The sequence below is a fragment of the Patella vulgata genome, chromosome 1 (genome assembly GCF_932274485.2).
Source record: "Patella vulgata chromosome 1, xgPatVulg1.2, whole genome shotgun sequence".
Lineage (NCBI taxonomy): Eukaryota > Metazoa > Mollusca > Gastropoda > Patellidae > Patella > Patella vulgata.
In genome coordinates this window covers 17828414-17850550 of record NC_065879.2, presented here as the reverse complement: position 1 = coordinate 17850550, position 22137 = coordinate 17828414, and positions in this window count along the sequence as shown.

Genomic DNA, 22137 nt, shown 5'->3' with positions numbered 1-22137 from the left:
GATCTTTTACGTGCATTCCAATGTATACACGGGACCTCGGTTTTTCGTCTCATCCGAAGGACTAGACAGCTGTCCTTGTCAGGCCCTTCTCCTTGCATCACTGACAAGGGGAAACCACGTCGGAAAATCGGGATGAACTTTCTCGGCCAATGCAGGGATCGAACACCCAACCTCCAGGATAGCGAGTCAGCGTCTTACCCACTTAGCCAGTGTTGACATATAACCGATTTTATGTTCTGTTTTCGACTCAAAATGTTGGTAAATTGTAGTAGAGCAACTGCTTATGAAAGCAGCTGTGTTGTACAACTCGTGATAAAATTTAAGCGATATACCCCGCCCCCCCCCACCCCCATTATCACCAGCTAAATGGCTTGCGTCTATTTGGACGTTATATTTTGTTTTATAACAAATTTTATTTACGCTAACTGTATCATAGATAAGGGTACAAGTGCTATAGATAAATACAACATGGATGTATTTGACATTTTTCAAATGACTACGAAAAAAGTCACTACAGAACCTAACAGAAGAAACATTTCCAGTTACATGTGACGCCCAAACGCACCAATAGCTACCGCATGGAATGCAGGTGATGCTTGGGATCATCATGGGGGTCCAACCCAAGATTTGCACGACTCTGACTTTGAATGTTACAGTCATTGTGGCATTGAATTCCAGGGTGGAAACATCAGTTTAATTGTTTTAGTGGCCAGAAAACAAATTTTGATATGCGTCGGCTTACCCAAAATGAAAGGTTACGTGCCCTTGGCATGCTACAGATCGGCACAACACAGGCGGTTGTGGCGCGGACGATGAATGTTTCTCAGTCTGTCATAAGCAGGCTATGGTCCAGATACCGTGATACACAATTTGTACAGGACAGACCACGCTCAGGTCGACCAAGGGCGACAACTCAAGCCCAGGATCGATTTATCCGTACCTTGGCCTTGAGGAATCGTGTCATCACAGCAAATCAGATCAGCGCTCGTCTTCAAACAGACACTGGTGTGAGAGTGAGTGGCCAGACGATTCGGAATCGACTGCATAGGGGTCACCTTCGCGCCCGACGTCCTCGCGTGATCCTTTGTTTGAGAGATCATCACATTCAGGCAAGACGTCGTTGGTGTAGGGATCGTCGACACTGGGATAATCGACGCTGGAGCAATGTGATGTTTTCAGATGAGTCAAGGTTCACTGTTGATTTTTTGGACAGACGTAGGAGGGTGTGGCGTCGTCGAAACGAGCGCTTCCAAGACGTTAACGTCATCAGACATGATCGATTTGGGGGTGGTTCTGTTATGGTGTGGGGAGGCATCACTGTTGCTGGAAGAACGGCTTTACATGTTGTTGCAGGGCGTGTTACAGGCCAGTACTACCGGGACAACATCTTGGCAGTCCATGTTGTGCCGTTCGCACGACGTCATGGCCGCCGTTTCATCTTCCAGGATGACAACGCAAGATGTCACAGGGCCAGGATCGTTACAGGTTACCTCCAACAACAGAACATCACCACATTACCTTGGCCAGCACTGAGTCCCGACCTCTCCCCCATCGAGCATGTCTGGGACATGCTTGGACAGAGGTTACGTCAACGTCAACAACGTCCTGCCAATGTCCAAGAACTTGCTGCTGCGTTGCAACAGGAATGGGACAATCTGGACCAAAATGACCTTAGACGTCTCATTAGGAGTATGCCACGTCGGATCAATGCTTGTTTGGCAAACAGAGGAGGATTTACCCGTTACTGACTTGGTTGTGATGCTGTGGTAACTTTGCTGTTTGACCCCGGGTATCATTTTACCCTTATAATGGTCAGTCTGTGCCTTACTTAGTCTAACGAGCATTTGGAATAAATCGATGAATGTGAACTTCATTTCATTTTGTCATTTGTTTCTTCGTCAGTTTCATTAGGTGACTTTAATAACACTTAAAAATCAAATATCCCCTACTTTTTTTTAATAGTATACTATCAGAAATCTATTTGGTCGGTTAACAAAACATCATTAGCGGTTGTCAAAAATGATCACTAGTTTCTCAGAACTTCCTAATATTAGTTTTAACTATAACCCTAATATTAAATACACTGGGCACAATTCTATGAGATACAAGTACTGTTTATTACTGAGCGACGTTTCGATTCAACTTCACCTTTAGTAATTTATTACTGAGACACAGGACACAATTCTAACAGAATAAAATTACAATTTTACTGGGACACGCCGACACGGAACACAATTCAATGAAATACAATTACAATGTTACTGGAGACAGGATATAATTCTATTGAATACAATTGCTATGTATCACCGAGCGACGTGTCGATTCAACTTCTCTTTTAATAATTTGTCACTGAATAAAATTACTATTTTACTGGGACACGGGACAAATTTCAATGAAATACAGTTACAATATTACTCAATCTGATTACAACACAGATCCTATTTCGTTTTGTTTTTTGTAGTTCAAATTCCACAAGTCATGTCAAACGTTGACGTCATATTCTTATCTGGAGAGCATGCGCAATAAATATTATCGGTGTTGACTGGAATAAACAGACGCTAGAGATTGCCATTCGATTGAGACTTCTGGCGTATTTCGCCGAACATAACTGATTAAAATTACAATAAAAACAGAAACGACGGAATGTAAATCAGTTTAAATACATTAATATTACATTATTATATGCGTTGCGACCCATTTGTGTTAATTTCTAGGTCCCAAATATTAGCGATTTAGCCCCTTTAAACAGAATTTAGCAAGCCGATGATGATGACGGATATTTATACGGCGTAAATTCTTTGGAAACTTATATTACTGCAATGCGTCTAAACTTTGGAACATTCTACCTGGTGAATTTAGGGAGGAAATGAAGTTAACTAATCTTAAGAATCATTCATCTAAATGGGAGGGGTATTCGGGTTCATGTTCATTTTGCAAATAAACTCCATGTTTGAGTGAGTGTATTAAGCATTCATCTATTTATTTATGATCTGCTTTTTTATTTGCGATGCTAAAGTTTGTTTACCCATTTCGGCGATGTTCCATATTGGGATTTGTGCTTTTAATATGCTTTGATAATAATATGCTTACTGCTTTTCTTTTACAAACTGCTTTTGTGCTATAAATGTAGAGGTGTTTGTTTTATGTTTTGTCTGCATGATCTGTATTACTGGTATAGTATTTTGTGTAAGTCGATTTTAAAAGTTCACCAGACCTTATGTTATCCCGTTATTTTCTCGACTATAAATACGTATTATATGACTCGAATGCGAGCATATGTAAAGTGGTTTACATTCAATTTTAATGTTTTTATTGTAATTGTGGATAATATCTCCTTATAGAAAACACCATTTGAAACCAACACACGCCACAATATATACTCTTCAAAAAAAGTAGGGGATATTCAGAAACCTTACAAAACTGCGGAAATGCACTGCTGTTTTTATTAGAGGTAACCAGTGTATGTTAATAACAGGCCAATTGCCTACACATGAACATAAACAGTTCATATGGGCGGCTTATCTGACGGCCCCATTTCACTCGCAAAGAGATACACCGTTAAAAGTGAAAATGGACGTTTTTTATTTTTGTCTTAATAATGAGTAATTGCTCCACCAACCTCAGACATTTAGCAATTCGTCGTGGCATGCTCCTAATCAATCGTCCAATCACGATTTGGGGCAATCTCACCCACTCCTCTTGCAGTGTTGTCGGTTGACGTTGACGTAGACGAACTCGTCTCCCGATCAAATTAAACGTAACACACTAAAGCAAAGATATGCTAAATCTTATACAAGAACCGATAGAAAAGCAAACATGGATAGGATAAACCAGCAAGCGGCAGTTTTCATCAACCCTTTCTTGAAGTGTCAAATTTCGAATATAATGGATAATATTGGATTAGAGGTTTACGACGGAGGGGGGGGGGGTAGCACGTGCGCGCTGTATCATAAAGTCTGTCATTGAGTCAACTGGCGGGGTTTCGATTCCCCGATTTTATGACAAGGAGTAGGGTCGCCTGATCAATCTCGTGGGTTTTCTCAGAGTCCCCCGGTTTCCTTTCACTGCTAAAGACCCCTACACCCAAGCGAATTATTGAAAGAAAATTAAACAATGTGTTAGTCCCAAAGTTGTCGAGTTGACGTTAAACCCCATCTCTCCCCCCCCCCTCTCTCTCTCTCTCTCTCTCTCTCTCTCTCTCATTTAAGACAGATCTTGGGGCCTAGGTAAATCCGGAAATGACAAAAATCTAAAATATAAACAATACAAGTTGTTAAAGTAGCCTGGAGGTCGGGTGTTCGATCCCTGCATTGGCCAAGAAAGTTCATCCAGATTTTCCGGCGTGGTTCCCCCTTGTCAGTGATGCAGGACGGAGGGCCTGACAAGGACAGATGTCTAGTCCTTCGGATGAGACGAAAAACCGAGGTCCCGTGTATATATTGGAATGCACGTAAAAGATCCCCTGGCAGTTGGAATTCGATATAAGAGTAGGCGATAGTGCCGCTGCCCGGGCAAATTTCCCTCATAGCACACTGTATGGCGCATGCCCGTCTTCATTAGCCCAGGTTAGGAGCAGAACAGTAGGACGTTAAACCCCATTTCATTTCATTTCATTTCACAAGTTGTTAAAGATCAATAATCTTTGATAGTAACAGAATTCCACACAAAAAATACTCTCAAGAGTTCCCACTACCTATTATTATTCCATGTTACGGTTCAAACGTAGCCCGAGGTGTGGATTCAAACCTGCTATTTACTACCAGAGCATTAGAATCTTCTGAACTTAGACAAATTATTAACATAGTTTAGTAGTTTGTGTCACTGTCATCTGTTTCCGTTTTTTCATAAAACAAAGTTCATGCCTATAAAACACACAATTCAGAGAAGGGGGTGCGGAGGTGGAACCAGCTCATCGCTATTAAACGCAATTGAATCCAAATTAAATGGCTTGTAAAAGAATTATTATAACATAATTAAAGATAATTTTGTAGTATTGATTGCAGATTCAGAGGGGTTTTTTGTATCCCACCATGATGCTACCATCTATACATAAATATTGAGTCGCAATTATGGTGGCTCTAACAGTAAATATCACATTATTCTGATCTAGAACTTTGGAGAAAAAAAACATGATGTGGAGTTTTATTATTACGTTCCAGCTTTAAAGAGACACGATGCTTGAATAACAAATCCGAACGTACTAGGAACCAGGAACCGTGTATGACGTCATCATAGCCATCTTGGAATTGTGACGTTAAACTAAAAATCGAAATCCGCCCAAAGCACAAGCATGCCAGGTTCATGTTGGGCGTACTGGAATTTTCTAGAAATAAAGTATATGATGTACTTGGTTGTATGTTTCTGTTTTCAAATATTTTTGCTTCTTAGATGTCTAGGGGAGAAAAAAATCAAATCAGATACTCAGTATACGCTTCCATGTACGGATGTTAGATTATGCAAATTGTTGACCACTACAGTAGATGATGACTCTATTTGCACTCGTTTATAAACCTGGAATTTGGCCATGATTAAAACTAATGTTACAGACTTTAGATATCCGACAAATCCCTGGCTAACGTGGTCATAATATACTTTAATTCCTTATAAGGCTATTTACTGCGTCGGTTGACGACAGTTGGTGGCCTTATTTAGTTAACTCGATGAAGTTTGAACGAGAACGAGTGGCAACAACATCGAACGGGATTACCACATATCAATAAAGATGGCGGCTCAGCAGACGTGGAAGTCGTCATCAATCACCCACAATCCATTTCTTTCTTTCATTATCTTCATTTCTGTCAAATCTCGCAGATTCTCGTAGCTGATTGCTAAAATCAGATTGGCTAATTGCAGCGTCTAGACCTAAGGTCACCTGATTGACCGAGACTAAAGATCTATCTCTGTCATCTAGTCGCAAATCAGCACAAATTGAATTTAGCATTTTCAATGATCGAATTGAGAACTCCGGGGTCATCATTCAATTCTATTAGTTTCTGTTGTTGGGTAACTTTATCGCAAATCAATCGGAATAACCTCGTCTGTTCAGCTAGAGATATATAATATATTCTTTAATGAAAAGACGAAAAGAGATCTGACAAATGGTCTCGGGGTGAATTAAAACCCCGTCCTACTTCTTCTTAAATTTAGAAATAGGTGGTCTTATATGTAGAGGGAGATAATATCCACAGTATAAAGTGTATGGACATCATATCACAATTGAACTGTCCGCCTCCCTCCCCAATTGTCGTGTCAGTGATGCAAGTCAGATGATCTGGCAATGGACAATGTATAGTAGTTGGGATGGGATGAAAAACCGAAATCCCATGTACGCCTTGGAAGTTGGAATTCGATATAAGAGTAAACCGTAGCACCGCTTTCCGGGAACACCGTATGGAGTAGGACCGTCACTAATCAAGTCGGAACAGTAGGACGTTAAGCGCCAATTATGTTAGCCTAGTTTACTTTTTGTTGTTGTTAACTGGTGATTTAACGCCGGCTTCCACAGACAGTGATAGTGATATGTCGCAAACAATCTTTTATTTTTAGTCAAATCAGCGCATGCATAGAGTCTTTCTTGTTGTAAAAAGACCGGAGTAAATAAGCAGCTAGATTTTAAAGCGCGTCACACTAGATCACAAGGCCATTCCACCCGCCAATTGATTGTCATGCGCAATAATTGTATTATCCTTGCGCTGGAATTCCAACCAGGTGATACAACAAATCAGTTCCTGGAAAACGTAGGACTTACCTCTTAATTTTAAACTACGCGCAAGCTAATTATTGAAATAAATTGGAACCATATGTTAGTCCCGAAATGATCTAGATTGCGTCGATTGGACGTTAAACCCCATCTCTCTCTCTGTTCAGTAGTCACACTAACTGTTCTACACCGGAGTTAATGTTGCCACACACTAAATTTATGTATAAGCTAGAAACATCAGTATATTTTAAAAAGCACCAGTCACTTTTACTCAGACATTCTTGCACCGAGGCGGGAGGATCTACAGTCGCCATCCCTAATGGACCCGGACCCATCGGTCTGGTGTGAACGAGATAATAAGGAAGGGGTATAACAGACACATGTCTTCATAGACACGGTACAAACGGTTAACGTGGTGTGAACGGGGTATAACAGACACATGTCATCATAGACACGGTACAAACAGTTAACGTGGTGTGAACGGGACATAACAGACACATGTCTTCATAGACACGGTACAAAAAGTTAACGTGGTATGAACAAGGTATAACAGACACATGCCACCATAGACACGGTACAACCAGTTAACGTAGTGTGAACGGGGTATAACAGACACGTCATCATAGACACGGTACAAAAAGTTAACGTGGTATGAACAAGGTATAACAGACACATGCCACCATAGACACGGTACAAACAGTTAACGTTGTTTGAACGGGATATAACAGACACATGTCTTCATAGACACGGTACAAAAAGTTACCGGGTGTTAACAGGGTATAACAGACACATGTCATCATAGACACGGTACAAACAGTTAACGTAGCGTGAACGGGGTATAACAGACACGTCATCATAGACACGGTACAAAAAGTTAACGTGGTATGAACGGGGTATAACAGACACATGCCACCATAGACACGGTACAAACAGTTAACGTAGTGTGAACGGGGTATAACAGACGCATGCCACCATAGACACGGTACAAACAGTTAACGTGGTGTGAACGGGGTATAACAGACACCTCATCATAGACATGGTACAAACAGATACACTCCAGAACAGATACAAATTTAGCCCAGAAAACACCGAAAACATTTTATTATAACTCAATTTTAATTAACGAGACTTATGATGTTTCAGTTTTTTTATTTTTTTATTTTACAAATCTTAAAGATACATTATGGGAGATTCGGTAACGAGTTGGCAGTTCTCACTATACTAGTTAAAAACTAGATAATGTAAAGGCAATTTGGTGAAAATTTCATTCAAATTGATCCACGATGAACCGAGAATTAAGCGACTGAAATTCCCATAAGCCTTGGTCATCATTACTAAAGTCAGTACGATAAACAGCATAGTCTCGATTATCCAATTAATCGTTTAACCGAGAAGGAAAGTTATGCAGTAAATCGGCTTACAATCCACTAAAGATCGCAGGCCTGGATAGGTTAATTAATTTCAAATTATAATTTAGATAACATTTCAGGCCTAAAGAAAGACCTGCAATAGACAGATTTAGCTCTTGCATAATGTATGTTTAACCTTTTGTTAGTTTATTTCATTTGGCTCTATGTCTGTGATTCTTTTTGTTTTTTTACCCGTTATTTTCTTCTTTATCTGTATTTTATGGGTCTAGAGATGAAAGGTGAGTCTAACTGGGTTGAGAATGAATGTACACCGTGGGATGGTGTGATATCAATCTGCAGTATCCATGGTTAAAGGTGCTATCTAATTGTAAGGATAATAGTCGAGATATCGTCTCTGAAAGATAAATCTAGATGATATATCTGCTCGTAGATCCATAGATTATCTACACAAACGATCCTTTATTCAATAAAGCTCTCATTTTGCTAGGCTTATTAACCAAAGATGGCTTGTTTTAGTTGTGGAATAAGAAAATAACTAATTAAATTTATTTGTCTTATTCTCAGAAATCCAATTAGGAACTTACTAGGCACTGTGCATTGTTTCCCGATTATGATAAACAGCAAGACGGGTTGCCCGGCAACTCGCGTGAAAAACGCGCTGAAATTCACGCATCGGTGTTTTGTTTTTTATCGTGTGTCCTTCCAAACGCAACGCGATCAGTAGTTGCAGATTATTTATGGTGTCGAGAGATATACTGGAATGGGGGAGCCTCAGTGGGGAAGGCACTGGTTCGCCTACCCGCGGGTCCCGGTGTTGGACGAGAAAGTTCTTCAGAATTTTACGGCGTAGTTTCTCACTGTCAGACGTGCACGTTTAGAGCTCTTGGTAATTGGAATGAATTCGAAACAGGACTTAACGCCTCTGTTCGGGCAAAATTTGCCTCATAGCATACTATATGGAGAATATTCGTCTTCGTCAGTCCAGATGGAAAAGAACAGTTGGGCCCATTTTATTTACTATCATAGATATAAAACGAATAAAAAAAACAATTTCCTTGCAAGTTTAAATTAATTTACTGAAGTAAAACAAATTTAACAATTTGGTGAAGCGATCCAAATTTTGTCGATATAGACATTTCTATTATCTTGTATAATTTAAATTGAGATTCCTACCATCTTTCTCATCTGTTTTCCAATATGCCGTGCAGACGCCTTGATAATCAATTTCTCAAACAACATTTCTGCATTTAATACAATACTCTTCTCAGACTAAAACTATCATTCTTAAAGGACAAAGTTAATGTTTTCCGGTTATTTCGTTGTTCTATTCGGTATTAAGGTTGTTTAAAGAATCCGCAAACTAGAGTATAGTTCAACCAATTAAACCAGCCAAATATACCAGATGGTCAATAGTCATTATCGTTATTGAAATTTAAAGATGCATTTTTATATATATGCAAGAGCTAAATCTGCCTATGTCTGTATGTATGTTCGGCCGTAACGCTTAGTCGTCGCACTCCACTCCCTCGTGGTATCAAATTAACCAGCATGACAGCGTGATTGTTTAGGCCATCGAATTTGGGCCCCTTTAAATTTAACAATTTAACGATAATTGGAACATAGAGACTCCGCCTCGATTGTCAATTGTCGTGCTTACGATAATAAATAAACTACGCTACATCTCCGAACAGTCGTATAACCTCGCTCGGAGTAAAGTAATTTGTATGAAATGTTCAATATATTCATTTTTAATTATCTATTTTTGAACTATTATAGCTCGAACGTCCCACTCTTTATCTAAATCTCACGTTATGCATCTTTAACAAAACTAACGGCGGAAAGATGTTCGTTAGCTAGCTATTTAGGCGATGAAATCGAAGAGCATACGTTAGAGGTCATTAATTCACGTAATAGCCAATCGATAGCTATTGTAAGAGAGAAAGAAATTGAAAACCCATTTAATGTTACATGCTCTCGGTTGATATTCGTTTACTTATTTTATGTGATTTCTGTTTATAATTCATCTTTTAAATTATTTCAATAATTCTATCAATATGAATTTTTTTATTGTTTAACATATTTTACTTGGTAAATACAGCGTTATGTAAATATTTTTGATAATAGATAAATAACTAGTTTTAACCTTGATTTTTATGGAATAATTCTATCAATATGAATTTTTTTATTGTTTAACATATTTTACTTGGTAAATACAGCGTTATGTAAATATTTTTGATAATAGATAAATAACTAGTTTTAACCTTGATTTTTATGGAAGAAAAAAAATGTTGCCCAGGAACTGATTAACGTTACGTTTAGTCCCAAAAGCCCACAATATATGTGAACCAGATTACCTCAATGAAGAAATTGATCACCTTCTACATCCTGTCTGTACCCTCAACAACTTCCCCACGGGTTTGTCAATAATGTTATTAAATCTACCCTAAACCATACAGTTATGTGAATTAAGATGGTCATAATCTGCGTTGATCGATTTTACTAATTTTTGGACCAATAATTTTTTTCGATAAACCTATAATGTGGTTGTATTTTGTAATATTGGGTTAGCCTTTCGGCTGCTTGAACCACTGATACTATATATAGACATTCCAGTTTACCAAACAATGTTTTGCTAATTCCGGGAATTAAAGATGCATTGTATCAGAGCTAAATCTGCCTATTAAGAGTTTTTATTTTGGCTTCAAATGTTAAATAAATTATTATTATTTAGACATTTATTCATATAACAAGCCTACTATAATAAATTCTTTAGAACATCATATGGCGGAGATTTAAACAGATTGAAATAAGATCGCCATTTAATGAGTAAATTAATAGTAAAGTTACTACGATAATAGACAATCTGCGCTAAATCTTCGAACGCTCATAACTTCAATCAGAATAAAGTAATTTAACTGAAATTGTCAATATATTAATTTTTCATTATCTATTTTTGAACTATTATAGCTCTTTACCTACATCTTAGATAATGCATCCTTAACTCAATTTTATTGATATACATTACGTATTCTGGCTTTTGTTTAACCATGATCAATGCAGGTAAATTATCCAGTCGTTATTTTAATGTCAATATTAACCATTTAATCTGGAATATTGATCCTATATAAACCATAACTCATGAACCAGGGTTTTTCCAGGTTCGATCTCGGTGTTGGCCGAGAATGTTCCTCCGAATTTGTCATCGTGGCGTTTACATTGTCAGTTTAGATGTGGTATCTGTTACGTACAACCAGCTTCAATCCACGAGTTGTCAAAAAGGCTTCCTCGTAATGTTCTAGCTATATTGGTGTCCCCTAGTCAGTTATCCTGGGTTATCCTTTGCCTACAATCCCGATAATTCTTCATGAAGGTCTATTTATATTCAGCTTTGTGTGAGCACATTCACGCAACAACCCTTTCGTTCAAACAATACATATTTGTGGGTGTTTTTATTTTTAAAATATATATGTGAAAGTTCTGGATAGTCTTGTTTTAGACTGGCCACATGTCGCGCTGTACAATCAGCAGGCTACTTAAAAATTCTTCCTAGTTTCTTGTACAGGTTTTCTTTTAGACAAATTCTTCCCCTTAAAGGAAAGAAACCTTTGACACCCATTTGAGAAGCAAATCATAGGAATAATAGGTATGTTTTATTTCACTTAAATGGTCATTAAAATCTTCCTATAGCAGGTTTACATTTTGGCTTCAAATATCCACATGATAAGGCCATAATCAATAATCTAGACCGTCGATTGACAGATATGGAAATGGATTAGAACACCCGCGTGATTTAACAATTTAGCGATAAAGTGGCTAATCGAGACTGATTAATTCAAAGTAATTTGAATGAAATTTTCAAATTATCCACCCCAAAATGTTTTCTAATTCACTAATTATCTATGGCGACCGTTGTCATCGAGAGTTGATTATGGTCTGGATAAGTTAATTAATGTCAAATTAATAATTTAGAAAACATTTCTTTATCTAAATCTTACGTAATGCATCTTTAAATGTGAACAAGTGTTGTACAACGTAGCATGCACATACACTTATATTCTACTGAAAGGAAGATATCGCGTAGTGCAACCTGCAATTATATTAAACCATCTTCCGACACAAATCGGGCAGCTGAGGAAATAATATAAGGGAGAGTACTCTGTTTCATTAAATTTGTCGGATGCAGACTACAATTAATTTCCCTATGGATTCTGTTCTTCAAATTTTTCAATAAATTTCCGTTGGGCAGAACGCTTTTCACTACAGAAAGAGCAACGTATGGCCATGTCTGTGCTCCTAATATTGTATGAAGTTTACCATTGAGAATTTGAGATACATGAACTGCAAGTACCATAACAAAAACATGTAACTATTCGCCGTACTATTCGCCTAGCCCTAACGATCTTGTTCACACAGGAACGACAGAGGGCGCTCAATAGGTTTTGACATGACCGCCAATCACAAAAGTGTTTCCAGTGTTATACATTTTACAATTTCTCGAGCCAAGCCCACCCCACCCCCAATATATCAAATATGAAAGTGCATCGTTCGAAAAATTAAACAGTGTTTTCAAATCTTTTCCCAGTGTCCTCAAATTACATTTCCCCAATGAACCATCCTTGATACCAGATACAGTATTGAAATGCGTTGCCTGAATACCAAATATTGTATACTGTATTTTACATGGTGATTTTTGTTCATGGTCCCGTGGTTCGGACACACTTCCGATTTAAAAGAATAATTCCAAATACACCTTTTTTAAAATTTGTATTTTATTCAAGAACAACACGGTATTATGTTTAGCTGTGTTAATTTTGTCTCAATTCTTCGTCGATAGCTTCCAGCGTCTCTGTTGCAGCTCTTATCGTGTCCACAGCAAGTTGTCGTGCATTTAACAGTCCACTGGAGGTACCTGTGGGAAAACACGCCAAAGACAACAAATATAAGGATTATGGGTAATTAAGTAACACCATGCGTGTGTGATTGAAAACGAAATGTAAAATATTATTGAAACATTACAGTTTAATAAACATAGGGTTTGTATCCGAACTAAGTATTCTAGTATTCAATTTATTTATTGGTAACGGCAGTGAGTAATTAAGTCTCAGTTTACCTAACCGAATAAAGTCATTTTCTATGCAAATCGTAGATTTCTACTTGGCTGTACATGTGGTGCCTTTCCTAGTGAAAATTAGGGGTAAAATTCGATTTCGATTAGAATTAGTATATCTTTAATTCAAACAATTACCGTTAGGAAACCGAAGAATCCAGAGAGGACATTATACAATATGGGTAACTAAACACGCATTATGCAAGAGCTAAATCTGCCTATTGCAGGTCTTTATTTATGTCTGAAACGTTATCAAAATTACTAATTAGACATTAATTAACTTATCCAGTAGACGTGGTACAAGGGTTAATCAGCGAACTGGATGTATGAGATGTGTTGTTGACGTTTGGGAAAGTAGGACGAGGGGAAATGTGTAGGGAGTGAAGTGCTGTAAAGGGATAGTTAGATGTATTATGAATGGTTAGAGTGGCTGTGGTGTTACGGTGAAATACTATGCCGCCACCGTAACACCACAGCTTTATGATTTGTTAGACAGGAGTGATGTAATGGGTGTCAACAACTGGGTATGCTGGTACCGTCGCAACGTAGCCGTGAAATATATATTGTGGGGGGAAGGGCGGAAACGGAAAAATATACAATGTTGACAGTATGTGCCAGGCATGAGGCTGCGCAGACCGAGCGGCAGCTCGATAGGGAGTGTGTGGGAGGGTCACCCTCATAAAGAATTTTTTTTTTAAATTTCAGTTTTCTGTAAGCAGTGAAAACACTATTTTGGCATTGTTTGCGGGGTTAAACCTAAAAATCACATTAATACACCTATTGCACGATATTGTGAAACTAGCTGACGAAGACAGCTCGGGCGGCGATTGTTCGACTCGGGGCTGCTCTGTCAGTATCTAACAAACGCATTTAGTTCGCGTACAACTTTTAAAAACCGAATGTCAGTATGGTATTTCTCACATAATTGGTTATCGCAAAAACAGAGTAAACTGAAAGCGAGTAATCTCGACTCAAACCTATAGTCTATAGCCTACTTACTACACTCGTCACTAGGCTTCCTATATTATTGTTTGTGGACGGTTTACTACTCAGTGATAAGCCTGCGCCGCAAAAAGAGGTCTCGCCTTTTATTATTAGTATAATGACTTCCTCATGTGCGGCAGGTTAGTTTGCTTCTAAAAACACTGTTTTCCGTTCCAAAAAATACAAAAGTAATTTTCTACCAGATGACCATGGTTCTTTTCACCGAGACTAGATAATTTCTCTCGGTGTAAGGATATAGCTATGGATAAGTTCATACAAGGTCAATAAATCCGCGGTCACTTCGGGTCACACTGTTGAGAAAATAAACCGATGGGTTTGTTTAGTAGCAAATCGAGCGTGAATCAACTGAGTTTGTACTGAAAAATTTTTGAGTGATATGTATGAACTGTCTTCACACATTCGGTTTATAATTAGCGATACACAGGTACAGTGGCAAGTGTTGTACTTCACAGACTGTTTACCTCCGAACTACCTCCGCACGAAATCCCCGATTTGGGTACTTGTTAAAAGAAAAAGAAATAGTACCTGTGCGCATGCCAGTAAAAAAACCTAAGAGTTCGCGCATAAAAATGCCCGAACGTACCAGGCGCCAGGTCATCCAGACCATGACCAACTCTCGGTGACATCGTTCGCCATCGATATTTAGTAAATTAGAAAACATTTTATGATGGATAATTTAACGTAAAAATGGATAACCAACGTTAGTAATGACAATCGCTAGCCTAAAATTGAATCGCTAATATAGTTTTTTTTAGACTGAAGCAATTTGACTGAAATTTTCAGCGTATTCTCTTTACGTTATCCATATTTTAAACTATTATAGCGAGAAATGTCAGCTATTTATCTAATCTTACCTAATGTTCCTTTAAGTAACAACAGTTGTGGGCAACAGTAATTTTTGGACAAGGAACCGGGAATACAGTGTTAGTCAGCTTGTTCCTATTACATAACTATATCTTTAATTCAGTCAGTTACTTTTAGGGCGCGGTAAACCGACGAACCACGGAGAAAGAGAGTAAATAATATGCAGTGGACTAGTACTTGAAATGAATAAAGATTGAAACCACGCCGTATAGAGTAATAGGGGTGCGATTCAGTTACTTAAAGAAATGATATGGAACGTAATGGGAGTGCTAGTCTTCTTGATCTTATTAAAATACTGTATCTTTAATTCAAGCAATTATTATAAGGAACTAAAAACTCGAAGAAGCCGGAGAACGAACATAATATTGAGGTGGACAAATATTCTTCAGGTAATTAACTTTTAGTAATTGTCATACAATAATTATGTTTTAGTATTTTGTCATTCAATCAAATTTTAGAATAGTATCTTGAGATTGGACGTATTTACCGCTATAGGAAGCATTAGCAAACTATAATGTTGTGAAAGACGAATCTCTGATAGGAATTTAAGTCCGTTCAGTATTTATAAAGATATATGAAATTGAAATTTCATCTATTTATATTGTTTGCTATGTAACAAGCCCGCCGCCATTTTATTGTCAACTAACATTTAATGGTAGATCAGTTTTAAATCCGATTGGATTGAAGCCGGGACATTATTTTGTTTCTTAATAAAAGTTAAATAATCATTTTAATTACATATTATCGCGGAATAAACCGTGATAAATTTGATATTTTAGCAAAATGCAATTGATGCATCGTTACTTTAAATTGTTTTCGTCTTATTTTAAAGTAAAGATATGTATGTACCGTATTAGTAAATATTTTGGCGGGGATATAGAAACACAACTTATGTACTTACCATTAGACGAGTAGTACACAGCTTGGCTAGAAGTGGTATAATAATCGTAGCTGCTGTAGCTATTGTAGTAATCGTAGCTGCTGTAGCTATTGTAGTAATCGGAGCTGCTATAACTAGGGTAGTAATCGGAGCTGCTGTAGCTAGGGTAGTAATCTGAAGTACTGTAACTAGGGTAGTAATCGGAGCTGCTGTTGCTAGGGTAGTAATCTGAACTACTGTAACTAGGGTAGTAATCTGAGCTGCTGTAACTAGGATAGTAATCGGAGCTGCTGTAACTGGGGTAGTAATCTGAACTACTGTAACTAGGGTAGTAATCGGAGCTGCTGTAACTAGGGTAGTAATCTGAGCTGCTGTAACTGGGGTAGTAATCTGAGCTGCTGTAACTAGGATAGTAATCTGAGCTGCTGTAGCTAGGGGAGTAATCTGAGCTGTTGTAGCTAGGATAGTAGTAATCGGAGCTGCTGTAGCTAGGGTAGTAGTAATCGGAGCTAAGGTAGTAATCCGTGCTACTACTATAGGATTGGTTGTAATTTGAGCTGTAATTAGCGCTGCTAGGGTATGACGGAGTGCTGTAACTGAAGTTGCCAGGGTATGACGGAGTGCTGTAATTCAAATTGCCAGGGTATGACGCAGTGCTGTAATTAAAGTTGCTAGAGGTGCCATTACCTGCAATAAACAAGATAACCACAATATAAATAAGGTTTATTTATACAGAAGTGTCATTTCCAATATGAAATTAAATTGGGTTACGGTCCTACTTTTCTGCGCCGACTGGGATAATGGAGACTGACATACGCCATGCAGACTGTTACGAGATAAATTTACCAGAACAGCTTCGTTACGCCCTACTCTTATATCAAATTCCAACTGTCAAGGGTACTTTTATGTCCACGGTACCTCGGTTTTTGCGTCCCATCCGAACGACTATACGTTGTTCCTTGCTAGGCCCTCGGTCCTGCACCACTGACAAAGGGTGGACCATGTCGGAAAAATCCACGGGAAATTGCTCTGCCAACACCGGAAGCGAACACAGGACCTCCCGGCTAGCGAGCTAGTGTCTTACTCACTGATTCACCACGCCCCCTCCCCCATTCCGAACATAAAAGCGTGTATGTATTTTTAAAATAAAACTATCTTACCTTGAATTGGGCTGATTCGAAGTGTAAAACCATAATTCTGAACACTGCCATCACTTTCAAACCCCACAGATATACAGCCATTAGTTGTCGGTACTGTAAGTAGATTATAATAACAGAGTAAGTGACAATAATTTCCTCCATTTAAAGAGTATCTGATTCCAGATGCTTCCACTTTTAAAATGAAAGTAACATTTCCAGGTGTATATTATTAAAATAATATGACATGATTGTACTTTTCTTTTAGGCGTATATTAAAGTAGCTAAGTCTTTAACTAAATACCATCCACAGTCTTCGACATTGAAAACACGAATTATTTGTCACTTTAAATCAACATTGATGTTGTGATCTTTTCGGGAAAAGATGGACTTCTGATACCCAATATTTAAGACAGAATGTATTTCCGTGCCATTTGTAACAAGGGGCTCGAAGAACGGGGACAGACATAGTCCACAAGTCTTGCCAAACGGTGACGCCATATTCTTATTTGGTGAGCATGTACAATAAATACTATCGGTGTAGACTGGAATAACAAGACGCTAGAGATTGCCTTTCGATTAACACTTCTCCGGTATTTCACTGAACAGAACTGATTTGAAATTTGAGTAAAAACGGAAACGATTGAATGTAAATCAGTTAATATACATTCAGAGTACATTATTATATGCTTTACAACCCATTTGTGTCAATTTCTCAGTTCGAAATATTAGCGATTTAGCTTCTTTAATACAAGCAAACAATCGGGGTCTGTACGTGTTTTTAGTGAATAACTATTTGAAATATGATTTAAGATTTTAAATTCTTACAGTTTAAATCCCGGTTTGATGAGCCACAGTATTTCTGATTTATTATGGTTAATGCATCGTATGAACAATATGTTTGGGATTCAATATCGATTGACGTGATGACAACACGAGCTCTTGGTGTTCCGGTACAGACTGTCCAATCACATCTAGCATTGTTTGGGTATACTTGACCAGTACCAGGATAGTTGATTTCTTGCACATTCCAGTTTTGTGTCACAGAAACACAAACTTAAAAAAATACAAAAATGTTATGAATTTTCCATCCTTACAATCATATATAATTGGCCCATTTTTTCTTGATTATGTAGATAAACTTGAAAGTTTTGTTCAATTTGTTCTAATTGGTCTCCTTTTCTTAATTATGTAGATGAAATTGAAAGGTTTTTTTTCAATATAATTCTAACTGGTTTATTTTCTAGTTTTGCTCATCTTAATATCATCTATATTGACTTGTCACTGTTTAATTTGCCCGATTTTGAAAGAGTGTTGGTTATGTGGATAAAATATAGATAATAATTAACGTTACATAAGAAGCAGTAGCGGATTATCCGTGAGGCTGATGAGTCTGCAGCCTCAGGCCCAAAGATTTTGTAAAAAAATTTTTTTTAGACTTGTCTGATACGATTAAAAACGCATAGACAATGAATGTTAGGGGGGTGGGGTTTAGGCCCAACGGGAATCAACATAGGCCCTGACCCGAAATTAATTAGGCCCACGCCATTTTAAATAGGCCCTATTGTTTGGAGATCTGATCTTATTTTTTAAACGTAGGCCTACAATGTACGTTAAATCCTTGTAAGTTTTCGGTTATGTCTTGCTTAATATATTGTATCCACGTGACGTCATTTATGGGCATATAAAGTTACATTACGTTTATAATGTTAGCAACTACCTTAGCTCTAACTTTAAAAACTAAATAGGCCCTCCAGCAACTGCCGCCTCAGGCCTTGGTGGAGCTTAATCCGCCACTGATAAGAAGTCAGAAAAGGAAACGTTTTAAGACCTAGTGTTGTATGTCTATTTATACCCTACACCTATTATTATGTTATAAACTGTTAACTTAATGAAAAAACTTACCACTTCGTTTAAACCTTGGCTTTTGTTCTTCAAACTAAAAACATAATGTTACGTTGATTTAGCTAAGCCATTTTGTATTTAACACATGGCTAGATAGCATAACATATACGACCAGCAAATGGTCGACAATTTAAAGAGAGCCAGACAATAAAGACAAAGTTTGTTCCGCAATCATATTCTGTGAATAAAATACTGTTTATAAAAACAAAACAACTTATATTTACCTTGTTATCAATGTTTTTAGCCAGAACCACGTAGACCACCACCAGTAGAGCTACTAGTATCTTTGTGAACATCTTGACTTGTCAGTTTCTTCACATCTGTTTTACAGAACCCAACCGACCACTTTTTATACTCTTATCTTGTCGTACATTTTTCTACTTGGTCAGTGAACAATAATAATTGAAATCCATCTGTATTGAAACAGCGATTGGTGAAATCAATAATTGATCTGATTTTGACCATTTTGTCGAACTTGTCAATACATTTAACTCATCTGTATTGAAACAGACTATCCTCAAATGAATTTAATCATACAATGAGGTTTACATTTCATGTTTTTTTTATTTATATTAATTCGATCTATTAATTCAGCGATATATTTGGTAGATTTAATGGATTCACTCCCATTTCGACTACGTGCCATTTCGACTACATCCCATTTCGACTACAAATTTTATTACACTCAAAATCCTGACCCCCAACTAATCAGCACTGAACTGTTCCACTAATTAATGTAATGATTAATGTTAAAATAGCTTATTCATTATATATCAACTCAGTGTACATATTTGTTTTGTCAGATATTTGTAATATTTGGAGATTTACATTGAGTTTAATACTTGCATTGCTTATCTATATAAGACAAATTGATTCAAATTTTGTTCGTTCGTTCCTAGAGTTTTTTCTCGTCCACTGGTGGAAGTGGACTTAAAACTCTAGGTACGAAGTGGACGTAAAACTCTAGGAACGAACGAACGAAATTGTGTACAATGTACATTTATTCTTCAAGTTCACTATCATTCAGTCAAAATTTGTGTATCTTATTAGAATTCCTTTATAAAAAATACTGTGTTTATTTTCAAATTCGGGAATTTGGACGAAGAAATATTTGTTTATTTATTTATTAACATTGTTTTGTGTGTATATGGCGGGGTGAAATGAAATGAAATGAAATGGGGTTTAACGTCCTACTGTTCTGCTCCTAACCTGGGCTACTGAAGACGGGCATACGCCATACAGTGTGCTATGAGGGGAAATTTTGCCCGGGCAGCGGCGCTACGGCCTACTCTTATATCGAATTCCAACTGCCAAGGGATCTTTTACGTGCACGTGCACGTGCACGTGACTAGACAGCTGTACTTGTCAGGCCCTCGTAAGCCGCGAGTCTTGCAGGGTGTGTGTATAGAATAAATAATGAGTGCGGTGAATGTATTCATTGAAAGTGTGTAAGGGCAACCTGCAGTGGAAAATGTACCAATGCTTTAAAAACACCCAAACTCGCGACATTTCTAGGCTTGAGTGCGGTTCCTACCAACGGGGATCACAAGGGAAGTGTCTAGTCGTTTGTATGGAACACAAAATTGACAGTGTCCGTCTTGGCAGTTTAAATTCGACCTGTTCTTTAGTATTAACGCGCTATATAAATGACGATATTATTATTATTATTATTTTATGAATATATTGTATTGCATTATAATAGTGCTATAGGTTATTAACATTATATATTATGTAGCCTAAAAAATATATGTTTTTATGTCATTACATATTTATCATTAAAATTGTTTTTGTTCGGGTTTTTTGTTTTAAATGGACAGATTGTTGTGACCTCTCGGTTTATTAATTAAATTTGGAATATTATCCTTATAATCCTGTTAAATGGGTGCCAAACATAATTATTTCTACTAATTTAGGCTTTAAGTTTGTTTCCACCTTTGCGGGGGGGGGGGGCGAATGGTTAGCACGTGCGCGCTGTATCATAAAGCCTGTCATTGAGTCGACTGGCGTGGTTTCGAATCCCCAGATGTACGTGTCAAGGAGTAGGGTCGCCTGTCCAACCTCGTGGGTTTTCTCCGGGCCCTCCGGTTACCTCCTACTGCTAAAGACCCCTACGCGCAAGCGTATTATTGAAATAAATGATACGATATTTTAGTCCCGAAATGACCTAGTTTGTGTCGAGTGGACGTTAAACCCCATAAATCTCTCTCTCTCGCTTCCACCTTTGTTGATATCGCAAAAAAAAAGTTTCCAAGGAAGACAAAGACAATGACCCACACGAGCACGAGACTCGGACAAGAAAGGAAGTAAACGACAGAAGAAAACAGTTCACCACCAAGTCCTCAAAGTGTGTATTGAGAGAATGCAGATGGAATGAACGTCAAACTAAGGGGATTAGTTAACCGCGCATTAATTTGACTGAAAAATTCACAGATTGTGACGTTATAATGGCTTGACGTCACGTTTAAAGAGAATCCTGTTCTTAACAGACGTGCTGAGAAATTTGTCTTCAATTTTGACGTTACACATCTCGAAAAAAGGTATTTTTCAGTATTTTCAAATTTTTTGTGTTCGTTTTTTGCTTTATTTTTGTCAAAGGTGTATAGTCCCTACGATTGGACTAACTAAATTAGAATAAAACTATTATAGTAGGCTAGGACAATTCGACCAATTATTCTTCGAATTCAGACTATCATGTTTTATTAAAGCCGATCTGATCCGAACGACCATTCTCGGCAGTTCGTATGGTTTCGAATCCTCGGTTGTACGTGACAAGGAGTAGGGTCGCCTGTCCATCCTCGTGGATTTTCTTCGGGTCCTCCGGTTTTCTCCCACTGTTAAAGACTCCTACGCGCAAGCGAATTATTGAAATAAAATTGAACCATATGTTAGTCCCGAAATGACCTAGTTTGTGTCGAATGAACGTTGAACCCCATCTCTCTCTCTCTCTCTCTTCTCTCTCTCTCTCTCTCGTACGGATTGAAACCTGGAACATTCTAGCCTAGTTCACAACGGTCTCCAGAATGACTACAGACCCAGATTGAACAATTTGACATCGGGACATTGTAATTATCTTCAGTGGTTAATCCCTACTTCTGACATGCTTGAGATATGAGATACTGGGCAGCTGAAACACATGCGAGTTTAAATACCACCTTACTATTCAAAATCGG